At 33.6% G+C, this 12,576-nt stretch overlaps 1 protein-coding gene across 3 annotated transcripts in view; it reads left to right on the plus strand.

Annotated features, from left to right (window-relative positions):
* ACAP2 (ArfGAP with coiled-coil, ankyrin repeat and PH domains 2) overlaps nt 1-12,576 on the plus strand; it is a 126,813-nt gene that overhangs the window by 58,745 nt on the left and 55,492 nt on the right. The window lies entirely within an intron of this gene.

A 12,576-nucleotide genomic window follows, 5' to 3' on the forward strand; every position in this document is an offset into this window, starting at 1 on the left:
AAATAAAACATAGTGTTAGGGAAGAAACAATGTAGTGGATGTGTGTAACACTTCCATATATTTTAAAAATATTTTAATGAGGAACTTAAGCTAGCTTCTGTGAATATAATTTTTTAAAAAATGGATCTTAACATATGAAATGGTTTCAAGCAGTTCCTGATTAAGCTTTAAAAAGTGATGATCTTTTCAAATTCTTGGCCATTGTCATTGATGAGAACTTTGTCTGCAAAGGTAGACATATTAGTGAAAGGCAGATGAGTATTTATTGCCCTTTGCTCCTGATTGACAGGAGCTTCTTTATCATTTACAATTAGAATTTAAATAATTCCATCTCTTTAAATTGTACTTTAAAGGAGCAATCACTCATTAGATGGAACTGCTCTTCCTTTTCTTTCATCAACACGTATAATACTTAAATTTTCTGGGCTAAATTGAAGGGATTTAAAATCAAATAATTATGAAGGTTTCTGCAGATATACGTGCAAGTTGTTCTGCCTGCTAAACCCCTTCTACCCACTTTTAATAATTCTCTTTGTGGATTCAGATTATAGCACTGGCTCCTTAATGACTCATTCTCAGCCTCTTGTTTCCAGCACTTTGAATCCATAAAGATTGTTAATACATGTTAATTGTCAAAAATATCAAAGATTGCTTAAAATAAGATCATCAGATTGCAGAAAACCAGGCTGTCTTTTAAAGGCAATAACTAGCACTAAACATCTGCAAGTTCAAAACTGTTTCTCCTAAACTTTTTGAATTCTACTTTTAATTTGTAAACTTAAGGCAAAACTCTTTCTTTGGACAGCCAATACACTTTTGTATGAAACAACAGAGTGATATTTTTATATCATTTCTATTCAAAAAGCTGAAAAACAAATGAAACTAGATGCTTTGAATATTTTGTTTGGATTCATGCATCATTTTGATTAAATTTAACTTGGAATTTATATCTTCATGTAAACTTTTATATATAAGAGATTCTTTGTGAAATAATGTGTTACTACGTCTTCAGAGTTTTCTAAATGAATTCTTAGGGTAAATTTTTTTTTTACATCTTACTGTCATTGTGGCTGTACTATCAGCATGCAAAATTGCTGTTTCCAAATTTATCTTTGTTTGTTTTAAAGTTTTCTTCTGGCATTTGAGTATTTCATCCAAGATAATCTTCAGAAATTTTAACTATTGCTGTTAATTTGAGCACAGTTACTAACATGTAGAAGAATCATCACTCAGCAATGAAAACTTTTTGATAATGTTATCTTCTGGGTTAGTAATTATTGCTGTGTTTATCTGGCATGCCATCAGATGGATCTGTTGATTATCTTATTTGAACGTGGCACATTTTCTATTTCCTTTGCTTCTTTAGAAATTACAAAGTTCTGACATTTTCCTTGCAGGCTGGTATTATATGCAATTTTGTAACTGTATGAGGCATTCTGGCTCTAGCTCTTAATTGGGTAACCTTTTAACCAGCTTCTTACTCTGATACTGTTATAACTAATCTCATAAAAGAACTTCATTTCTTATTTTGTGTTTGTAGAAGTTTAGAGTATATGTCTTTTTCTGTATGAAATGGATATTGTGTTAAAGTCTTTTATGTTTTGTGCTTTATTTAAAATCTCTTTCATATAAATATATATTTTGGTTGAAGAAGAGAATTTTGGACTGTTGTGTTTGCCTTCTGAATGTAATTACTTTCCAGCACTGTTTAATGAAAAAAATAGTCTGTTATAGTGGGAAAACAGCAATCAGTAAAAACCAAATCTATTTAAATGTGAAATAAAATAGGATATGTTTTAAGGTTCAAAAATTTACCATGTATGTATAATTTTCTGCATTCTTAAAATGTTTTAAAATAAATTATACTGCCAGATTATAAAATCAGGCATTTAGTATACAAAGGGGGAAGTATTAATTCATTTTAGTTAATTCAGTAAATGTTATGTTCATGTATGATCAGAAAATCAAAATTTCAAAATGTTTTTTGAAACTGCAAAGGCCTACAGCCCCATTTAAAATGATTTAATTACGTGCACTTGATTTCATCTTCAGAAATAAATGTTGTTTAATAATTTAAAACAAAATGTAATGAAATTGCATCAAGTGTCAGACTTTGGCTAATTAACATTAAAAGCCAATAATAAATAAATATCAAGAAGGGCCCCAAAATAACAAAATCAATTATATTCTAATAGTACCTCATAACAAATGATAATGATGCTAAGGAAACAATCATACACACCTTGTTAGTAGAAAAATGTGAAAAATAAATTAATAGGACCAAGAATAGTGAAAAATAAGGGAAAGGAAGATGCAATATTTGACAAGGGGTACAAAACAAAAAAGTGATGACAAATTGTGACTAAAATAGTTTTGGATGATTCAAATGGTAATGCCAGGGGAAATATTATACAGTCTTGACAAAGTAATAGTTATTGCATTTAGATACTTAGCAGAACAATTCATGCAAATGGTATTGAAATTTAATTTTAGCAGTTGTTAATTTCTAAATGGCTATACCTAATAATTTATAACTTTTAAAGTCATTAAAAACTTACAAACTCTAGTATCTTGTGCGTGACTGTTGACATCTTATCAGTTCTCTCTGACTGTTTAACCTCCACTCCCAGATTTAGTGACTTAAAACAACCACCATTGTTTATTTGGGCAGGGCTTGGAGGGGCCAGGTTGTCTCTGCTCCTACTGGTGTTAGCTGAATGGCTTGTCGGTGGCTGGAGGATCTGACATATCTGGTGCCTGAGCTGGGGTTGGCTAGGTTTTGGAGCCCTTTAGAGTCTCTCTTCCTCTAGGACTTTTCTCTTACATTGTGGTCTCTCTCTCTCTCCAGCAGGGTAGTCAGATTTCTTAATGTGATAGCTGGCTTTCAAGAGGGTGAAATTAGTAGGTGTGAGACTTCCTAAGGCCGAGGCCTACAAGTCACACGGGATCACTTCTGCTGCATTGTTTCGGTTAAAGCAAGACTCAGGGCCACCCCTGGATTCAAGGTCAAGGGAAATAAACTCTTGGTGAGAGAGTGACATAACATATGGAGGGATGAGAGGAATTGTTGGTGGCAATCTGTATATACAGTCTGCCATGTATTTCAACACACCTGTAATGTGTGCCATGAGCCAAGCATTGAGAACCTTTACAGAAGTAAATTGGTCCCCATCCCCAAAGATTTTGATTTATGTTATCTGGAGTGTGGTATTAGAATTTTAAAAATGTCCCTAGGTGATTCTGGCATGCAGTAAAGTTTGACAACCACTACTTTAGGTGAGTGATTCTTAAATTGTGGTTGCTAGGCTAACAGCTTCAGCATCACCTAGGGACTTATTAGAACCACCCAGATCTACTGAATCAGACTGTGAAGCTGGAAGCCAGTAATCTGTTTGAACAGGCCTTCCGGGTGATTCTGATATACCCTAAAGTTTGAGAACCAGTATTCTAGCGGAGTTAAACAACTATGGCTTGCAGATCAAATCCAGCGCATTCTCCCCCCACCCCACCTTTTTTCATATAAATTTTTTATTGGAACACTGTATTGTCTATGGCTGTTTTTGCACAATGGCAGAGGTGAGTAGTTGTAACAGAGACCACATGGTCCATAAGCCTACAATAACAATACAGCTCTTTACAGAAAAAAATGTGCTGACTTCTGTTTTCAAGACTATTTTTGCCCACTTCCAAGAACTGTATCTGTCAGGACATCCACTGAAGAGAGGCCCCTTTCTGCTTTAGTGAAAGTAGTTTAGTGATTTAGCTGCCTTGATAAATTCTTCTCAGTGGAGTGGCAGTGGATGAACCAAGGCTGCAACCTAGCCTAGTTAGACTATGGAGTAAGAACCAGGCATCAGAAATTTTTAAAGCTCCCCAGGTCATTCCAGTGTGCAACTCAGTTTGAGAAACAATGCTTTGCTTCTCCCAAACAAGCCACTTGAAAATCTTGGTAAATGCAGATTCTGATTCTGTTAAGTCTGGCGTGGTTCTGGAGAGTCTTCATTTCCAACAGGCACCCAGGTGATGTGGTTAATGCTTGTTCACACCTGGGAAACTTTAAAAATACTGATTCCTGAATCTCACTAGTTCTTCTGATTATCATCAGTGTATTTAAAAATTCTCCTGGTTATACTGTGTAGCCAGTTGAGAACCCCTGGGTCAAAGCAGTTTGTCTCAGTCTTTGAGTAACAGAATCACCTTGTGCACTGACTGAAAAATACAGAAGGATTCCATTCTTCTTCAGCAAGCTTGGACCTTTGTATTTTCTGATAGTTTTGCAGGTGATTTTGATTCACAACCAAACCAGTGAAGAACCGTGGTCTTAGAGGAATGAAGAAAGGAAGAAAGAAGGGTTTAGATAAATGAATAATAGGTTAGGACAGGGAGAGGATGTACAAAAACAGGAACAAATGATGACTATTCACTTGTACACTGGGACTTGTTTCTGAAGAAAGCAAAGAAGTGTCTTCTTGATTTGTTCTTGATTTATTATAGACCTATTTATTACAACCCTAATGAGATAAACTAAAAGATTCAATGAATCCATAGTGTCAATGGCCATAGCCTTGTGCCTCTCTGTAGATTCTGAAAAGGACAGGAGTGATTATGTCATGCAGAAGCGTCAGAGGGGGTTGCTGTTGTAACTCAGTAATGTTTAAATGGATTACAAAGACTTTAAATGACAAAATTTTTACCCCTAGCCAGTGGGACCTAAATGGTAAGAACTGGACATAGTTCAATGCTCTCTGTAGATGGGTAGCCTATTCTGCTAAACTTCCTAGAGTAGAATGTCTGCTATCTGTGTTGTGTAGCTTTTGTTCTTTCCTGAGCGCAGTGGAGATAGTGTTGCTTTAACTGGGTGCGGACATGAACGGGCAATAACCTGAGTGTAAGCCCTTTGTTTTAAATGGCCATATATGTTATCTGTGCACTTTAGTAAGATCCGTTTGTAACTAGCAGATAGGTCAAATGACATTGTTGAGTATTTGTCATATATATGTTGCTAGAAATAATGCTGTTAATTTCCAGAAATGGAGCTGAACCTTAGTTTTTGTGTTGGTAGCTTGTTTTCCTCCTCCAAAATCTGTCATTATGCCTCTGTTATACCAGGTTTTGTGGTGTAGACGGGGAAGAGAAGACCCAAGATGCACTCAATTCTGAGAATGAAACAATTTTTATTTTTGGTCTAAAGCCCAGATAAGATTTTTGGGTGATTGCTGAGCACTCTGGGTCAGATCTGCATCAGAATTCCCAAGTAGTCAAGGTAGTAGAACTCTACACAAGGAAAATGAGGAAAGAGATAAAGGGCAAATCTCAGGAAGGAGTCTTGCAAACTTCTTGCCTTACCTAACTTCCAGGGACATTGACAGGGCTACTTTTGTTTTAGTCCCTGATTCTTTAAAGTCTTTTATAGCTTTTTACTTTCAGTATATGAAAAGAAATGCTGTGAATTCTCTCTTAGTGGGGTATAGATAAGTGAGCTAGGGTGTGAGACTGAATGAAGCAGCTCTGTACAACAGTTCACCAGAGGAAAAAAAGAGTTAACTGTTAGGTAGCTGGATAGCTTGAAATTGGCAAGTTAGAGACAGAATTTTTATTCGCTTGCCTCTGCATAAACAACATACTTTTCACTTTAATGGAGGTGTTCAAAATAGGTAGGCTAGATTATTGCCTATTTCCTAAATTCTCATCCTCTCCAAATGTATATAAAATTTAGCTTAGGTAATGCTATATTTTAGGGAATGTAAATAGTAATATTTTAATAGTTTTAAAACAACAATAATACTACACAAAAAAATTCTTTCTCTGGAATATATTAATTTTTTTTTACTAGAGAATAATTGACATAAACTACATATTAAAGTGTTCAGTTTGATAAATGTTGACATAATGTATACCTCCATAAACCTGTTGCCTCAGTTAATTTAATGAATATAACAGTTATGCCTCAGAAGTTTTCTTGTGCCACTTTATAATTTCTCCTTCCCTGATTTGCTGCCTCCTCATTCCTAATCAGTCACTGGTCTGCTGTCTTTGTTGATTAGATTGCATTTTCTAGATTTACATATAAATGGAATTTTTTTTTGGTCTAATTTCTTTTAGTGTAATTATTTTGAGACTCAGTCATGGTCTTGTAGCAATGGTTTATTTCTTTTTTTTTATTGCTTAATAGTATTGCAATAGATGCAATAGTTGTATAGATACATCACAATTTGTTTATCCGTTCACCTGTTCATGGATGTATTAGTTATCTGTTACTGTATAACAGATTACCCCCAAACATAGTGGCTTAAAACAACATTCCTACTGAATAGCACAGGGAACTGTATTCAGTGGCTTATAATAACCTGTAATGAAAAAAAATATGAAAAAGTGTGTATGTAGAATACATATTACGTATATATAAGACTGAATCACTCTGCTATACACTAGAAATTAATACAACATTGTAAATCAACTGTACTTCAGTAAGAAAAAATAAAAAAAGAAAACAACAAACATTTATTATATCACAGTTTCTGAGCCTGGAATTTTTAGTGACTTAGATGGGTAGCTTTGGCTCAGTCTTTAATGAGATCACTGTTAAAATGTTGGCTGAAGCGACAGTCATTTGAAAGCTTCCCTGGGACTGGAAGATCCAGTTCCAAGATAGGGCCATGTATGTGGCTGTTGGCTCCAGGCCTCAGTTCCTCACCAGGGAGCCTCTTTGCACAGTTTCTTGAGTGTTTTTACTGCATGGAATCTGGTTACTCCCAAAACAAGTGATCCAAGTGTAAAGGCAAAGAGAAAGATGCAAGTTTTTAAGTTTTCCTGGCAGTCTGAGAAGTTACCTTTTGTCACTCCTCCATATTACTGTTTGTTAAAAGTTAGTCACTATGACTAGCCTACTCTCAAGAGGAAAAGAATTAAGGCTCCTCTTTTGAAGGGAAGAATGTCAAAGAATTTGTGGACATATTTTAAAGCCAATACAATGAACATTTGAGTTGTTTCCTGGTTTTGGCTGTTACAAATAAAGCTGCTTATAAAAATATATGTAGAAGTCTATATAGACATATGTTTTTATTTTTTGTGTGTGTAAGTAAGTAGTTTGTGAGGTAGGATTATGTTTAACTTTTTACAAAGCTGCTTGTATAGTGAGATCTATAAGAAATTGCTAAGAAAAATTATGGAAAGAAGAATTTATTTTATTATTTATTAATGTTTATAATAGTGTTAATATCCTTTTATATATTAAATTTCTAAAAATTTTTAATTTCTTTAAAGAAATTAAAGAAAGCCTCCAAAACTTCGGCAATTGTTTTCCAGATCTGATTGTATCCTCTTATACCAGCAGTGTATGAGAGTTCCAGTTGTTCACCACAATTGTCAACAGTTGTCACGATCACTTTTTAAAATTTTATTATGGTTTTAATTTGCATTTCCTTAATAACTAATGAAGCTGAGAATCTTTTCTTGTGTTTATTTGCTGTTCATGTGTTTTCTTTGGTGAAATGTTAGACCATTAGCCCATATTTTAAAAATTGGATGTTTATCCTCTTATTATTTAGTTATAAGAGTTCTTTCTATATTACAGATATGTCTTTTGTCAGATAAATGTTTCACAAATATGTATTTTCTTCTAGGGTTTGTCTTATCTTTTTTATTTTTGTAGCTTATTATTTTATCGGCAAAAAATTGTTCCCCAAACCACCTGATTATCTGTTTTAACATCCGTAGAATCTGTGGTGAAGTTATCTCTCTCCTTCTTCTGTGAAATTTGTGTCTTCTTTTTTTCTAATCACTTTAGCTGTGGGTTTATCAGTTTTAGACCTGAAAGAACTAGTTTTTGGTTTCACTAGTTTTTGGCTATTGATTTTCTGTTTTCTGTTTAGCTGACCTCCAATTTGATCTTATGTCCATTCTTCTGCTTAATTTGAGTTTAATACTTTGGGATTAACATACTACCAACAAAAAACATTATTTTTTTCTCTTTGGAAGTAAATTGACAGATTTTTTAACCTGTACTCAATCCAGATTGTGTGTGTGTGTGTGTGTGTGTGTGTGTGTGTGTGTGTCTGTGTGTCTGTGTGTGTCTGTGTTTGGTATTTAGGCAAGAACGTAAGACTTTGCTAATAGCAAGGTTTCATAGAGATTGAATTTTTGGTGCTGTTTTTAGTTAGTTGAAGGACACAGGATTTTCTTTTTGTTTTTAATATTGATTTTCCTGCCTATTCATCTGACATGTGTTTCAAACTCTGAATGAAATATGTATGTAAATTATGAAAATTACTTGGGATTTCCATCCAAGCTCTGTGAAATTTTACCACATATATTGTTAAATATGTGGCATCATTTAAGTGGGGTAAGGTGTTGTGAGGAATAAAATTTTATTATTTTTTTAAATTAAAGTATAGTTGATCTGCAATGTGTTAGTTTCTGCTGTACAGCATAGTGATTCAGTTTTATACATATATATATATTCTTTTTCTTTATGTTATTAGAAGTTATTAAATATAGTTCTCTGTGCTATATAGTAGGACCTTGTCATTTATCTCTTTTTTTATGTAGTAGTTTGTACCTGCTAATCCCAAACTCCTAATTTATCTCTTCTCCCCCTTTCCTCTTTCATAACCATGAGTTTGTTTTCTATGTCTGTGAATCTTTCTGTTTTAGAAATAAGTTCACTTGTGTCATTTTTTAGATGCCACATATGTGATATCATATGATATTTGTCTTTCTCTGTCAGACTTTACTTAGTATGATAATCTCTTGGTCCATCCATGTTGCTGTAAATGGCATTATTTCATCCTTTTTTACAGGTTAGTAGTATTCCACCCCCATGTATGTGTGTGTGTGTGTGTGTGTGTGTGTGTGTGTGTGTGTGTGTGTGTGTGTGTTTGTGTGTGTGTGTGTGTGTGTGTGTGTGTGTGTGTGTGTACACCACAATTTCTTTATCTAGTCATCTGTCAATGGACATTTAGGTTGCTTCCTTGTCTTGGCTGTTGTAAATAGTGCTGCTGTGACCACTGGGGTGCATGTATATTTTCAAACTAGAGTTTTCTCTGGATATATGCCTAGGAGTGGGATTGCTGGACTATATGGTAATCCTATTTTTACTTTTTTAAGGAATCTCCATACTGTTTTTCATAATGGCTGCACCGTATTACATTACCACCAACAATGTAGGAGGGTTCCCGTTTCTCCACATTCTCTCCAGCATTTTATCGTTTGTGGACTTTTTAATGATGGCCATTCTGACTGGTTTGAGGTGACCCCTCATTGTAGTTTAGATTTGCATTTCTCTAATAATTAGTGATATTGAACATCTGTTCATGTTCCTGTTCACCATCTTTATGTCTTCATTGGAGATATGTCTATTTAGGTCTTCTGCCCATTTTTTGATTGGGTTGTTTTTTGTTATTGAGTTGTATGAGTTCTTTGTATATTCTGGACGTTAAACCCTTGTCAGTTGCATTGTTTGCAAATATTTTCTCCTAGTCTGTAGGTTGTATTTTTGTTTCATTTATGGTTTCCTTTACTGTGCAAAAGCTTATAAGTTTACTTAGGTCCCATTTGTTTATTTTTGCTTTTATTTCTATTGCCTTAGTAGACTAACCTAGGAAAACATTGCTACAATTTATGTAACAGAATGTTTTGCCTATGCTTTCTTCTAGGAGATTTATGGTGTACTGTCTTATATTTAAGTCTTAAGCCACTTTGAGTTTATTTTTGTGTGTGGTGTCAAGGAATGTTCTAACTTCATTGATTTACATGCAGCTGTATGGCTTTCCCAACACCACTTGTTAAAGGGACTGTCTTTTCTCCATTTTATATTCTTACCTCCTTTATTGAAGATTAATTGACTGTAGGTGTGTGTGTTTATTTCTGGACTCTCTGCTCTGTTCCATTGGTCCACATGTCTGTTTTTGTGTCAGTACCATGCTGTTTTAATTACTGTAGCTTTGTAGTATTGTCTGAAGTCTAGGAGGGTTAGACCTCTCACTTCATTCTTTTTATTCAGTATTGCTTTGGCAATTCTGGGTCTTTAGTGATTCCACATAAGTTTTAGGATAATATATTCTATTTCTATGAAAAATGTCCTTGGTAATTTGGTAGGGATCACATTAAACCTGTATACTACTTTGGGTAGTATGGCCATTTTAACCATATTAATTCTTGAAGTCTAAGAGCATGGGATATCTTTCCATTTCTTAAATTCATCTACTTTTCCTTTATCAATGTTTTATAGTTCTCAGTGTGTAAATCTTTCACCTCCTTGTTCAGGTTTATTCCTAAGTATTGTATTGTATTGTATTGTATTGTATTTGGTACAGTTTTAAAAGGGATTGCTTTTTTACTTTCCCTTTCTGATATTTCATTGTTAGTATAAAGAAATGCAACAAATTCCTGTATGTTAATCTTGTAACCTGAGATGTTGCTAAATTCGTTTATTAGCTCTAGTAGTTTTTGTGTGGAGTCTTATAGAGTTTTCTCTATGTAGTATCCTGTCATCTGCATATAGTGACAGTTTTACCTCTTCCCTTCCAATTTGAATCTCTTTTATTTCTTTTTCTTGCCTGATTGCTATGGATTGGACTTTCAATACCATGTTGAATAGAAGTGGTGAGAATGGGCATCCTTGTCTTGTTTCAGATTTTAGCAGGAAGGCTTTTAACTTTTTCACTGTTGAGTATTATGCTGGCTGTGGGTTTGTCATAAATAGGTTTTATTATGTTGAGATATGTTTCCTCTATAGTTATTTTGGTAAGAGTTTTTTTTTTTTATCATAAGTGAATATTGAATTTTATCAAAACTTTTTCTGCATTGAGATGATCATGTGATTTTTGTCCTTTTGTTTGTTGACATGGTGTATCATATTGATTGATTTGTGTATGTTGAACCATCCTTTTGTGTCCCTAGGATGAATCCAACTTGAATGTAGTGTATGATCTTTTATGATCTTGAATGTAGGTGTTGGATTCAGTTTGCTAATATTTTGTTGAGAACTTTTGCATCTGTATTCATCAAAGATACTGGCCCTTAATTTTCTTTTTTGGTAGTGTCTTTTTCTGGTTTTGGTATCAGGGTAATGGTGGCTTCGTAGAATGAGTTTGGGAGCGTTCCCTCCCTTCAGTCTTTTGAAAGAGTTTGAGATGCATTGGTATAAGTTCTTGTTTGTATATTTGGTAGAATTCCCCAGGGAAGACATCTGGTCCTGGACTTTTGTTTGCAGGGAGGTTTTTTTGTTTTTTGTTTTTTTTAAATTACAGATTCTATTTGATTCCTAGTAATCAATGTGTTCAAATGATCTATTTCTTCTTGATTCATTTTTTGTGGACTGTATATTTCTAGAAACTTGTGGATTTCTTTTACGTTGCCAAATTTGTTGGCATATAATTGTTCTGAGTATTTTCTTACGGCTTTTTGTATTTCTGTGGTATTGGTTGTAATTTCTTCTCTTTCATTTCTTACTTTGTTTATTTGGATACTTGCTGTTTTCTTCTTGGTGATCCTAGCCAGAAGTTTGTCAATTTTGTTTACTCTTTCAAAAAACCAGCTCTTGGTTTTATTGATTTTTTTTCCATTGTTTTTTAATCTTTATTTTGTTTATTTCCTCCCTGATATTTATTATTTCTTTCCTTCTACTGACTTTAGGTTTTATTTGTTCTTCTTTATGTGCTTCTTTTGGGTGATAGGTGAGGTTGTTTATTTGAAATTGTTCTTATTTTTTGAGGTAGGCCTGTATCACTATGAACTTCCCTCTTAGGATTGCTTTTGCTGCATCCCATAGATTTTGTGTGGTTGTGTTTTCTAAAATTTTATTCTTGACTCTGATCTTAGCAATCATTTAACCTGAAGGGCTGTGTAGTATTTACTTGAATTCAGTATGTAAAACATTTAAATCCCCTGCTCTTCCTAAATGAGAAACCTCTAGCTAAGGTATAAGGGAGTTTTGGAGTTGTTTTCACTTGCTGTGTTTTGATATATTAAAGTAAGATTTTTGTGGTGGGTAGAGTAGAATTTGAATTATTCTTTTAGGTTGTCTTTCAAAGATTGAATTAAAATCAAGGAAATAAATTGCTCTACTGATTGAACATTTTATTTAAATATTAATGCAGATTTGGTTTCCTCTGTAAAGAGAAATAATTTTATTTTTTAAACAGATGAAATTGGCTTGAAAATCATTTTTCTTAATGCTTATTTCTTATGTCATCTTCTTTAAGAAATATAGATTTTATTAGAATTGTAATTTTTTTATTGAAGTATAGTCAGTTTACAATGTTGTGTCAATTTCTGGTATACAGCATAATATTTCAGTCATATATATACATACATATTATACTCATTTTCATATTCTTTTTTCAATATAGGTTACAAGATATTGACTATAGTTCCCTGTACTATACAGAAGAAACTTGTTATTTTATATATAGTAGTTAGTGTCTGCAAATCTCGAACTCCCAGTCTATCCCTTCCCATCTCCTTTACCTGCTGGTAACCATAAATTTGTTTTCTATGTCCATGAGTCTGTTTCTGTTTTGTAAGTAAGTTCATTGGTGCCTTTTTTTTTTATTCCACATATGAGTGATATCATAT

This window comes from Camelus bactrianus, chromosome 1 (genome assembly GCF_048773025.1).
Source record: "Camelus bactrianus isolate YW-2024 breed Bactrian camel chromosome 1, ASM4877302v1, whole genome shotgun sequence".
Lineage (NCBI taxonomy): Eukaryota > Metazoa > Chordata > Mammalia > Artiodactyla > Camelidae > Camelus > Camelus bactrianus.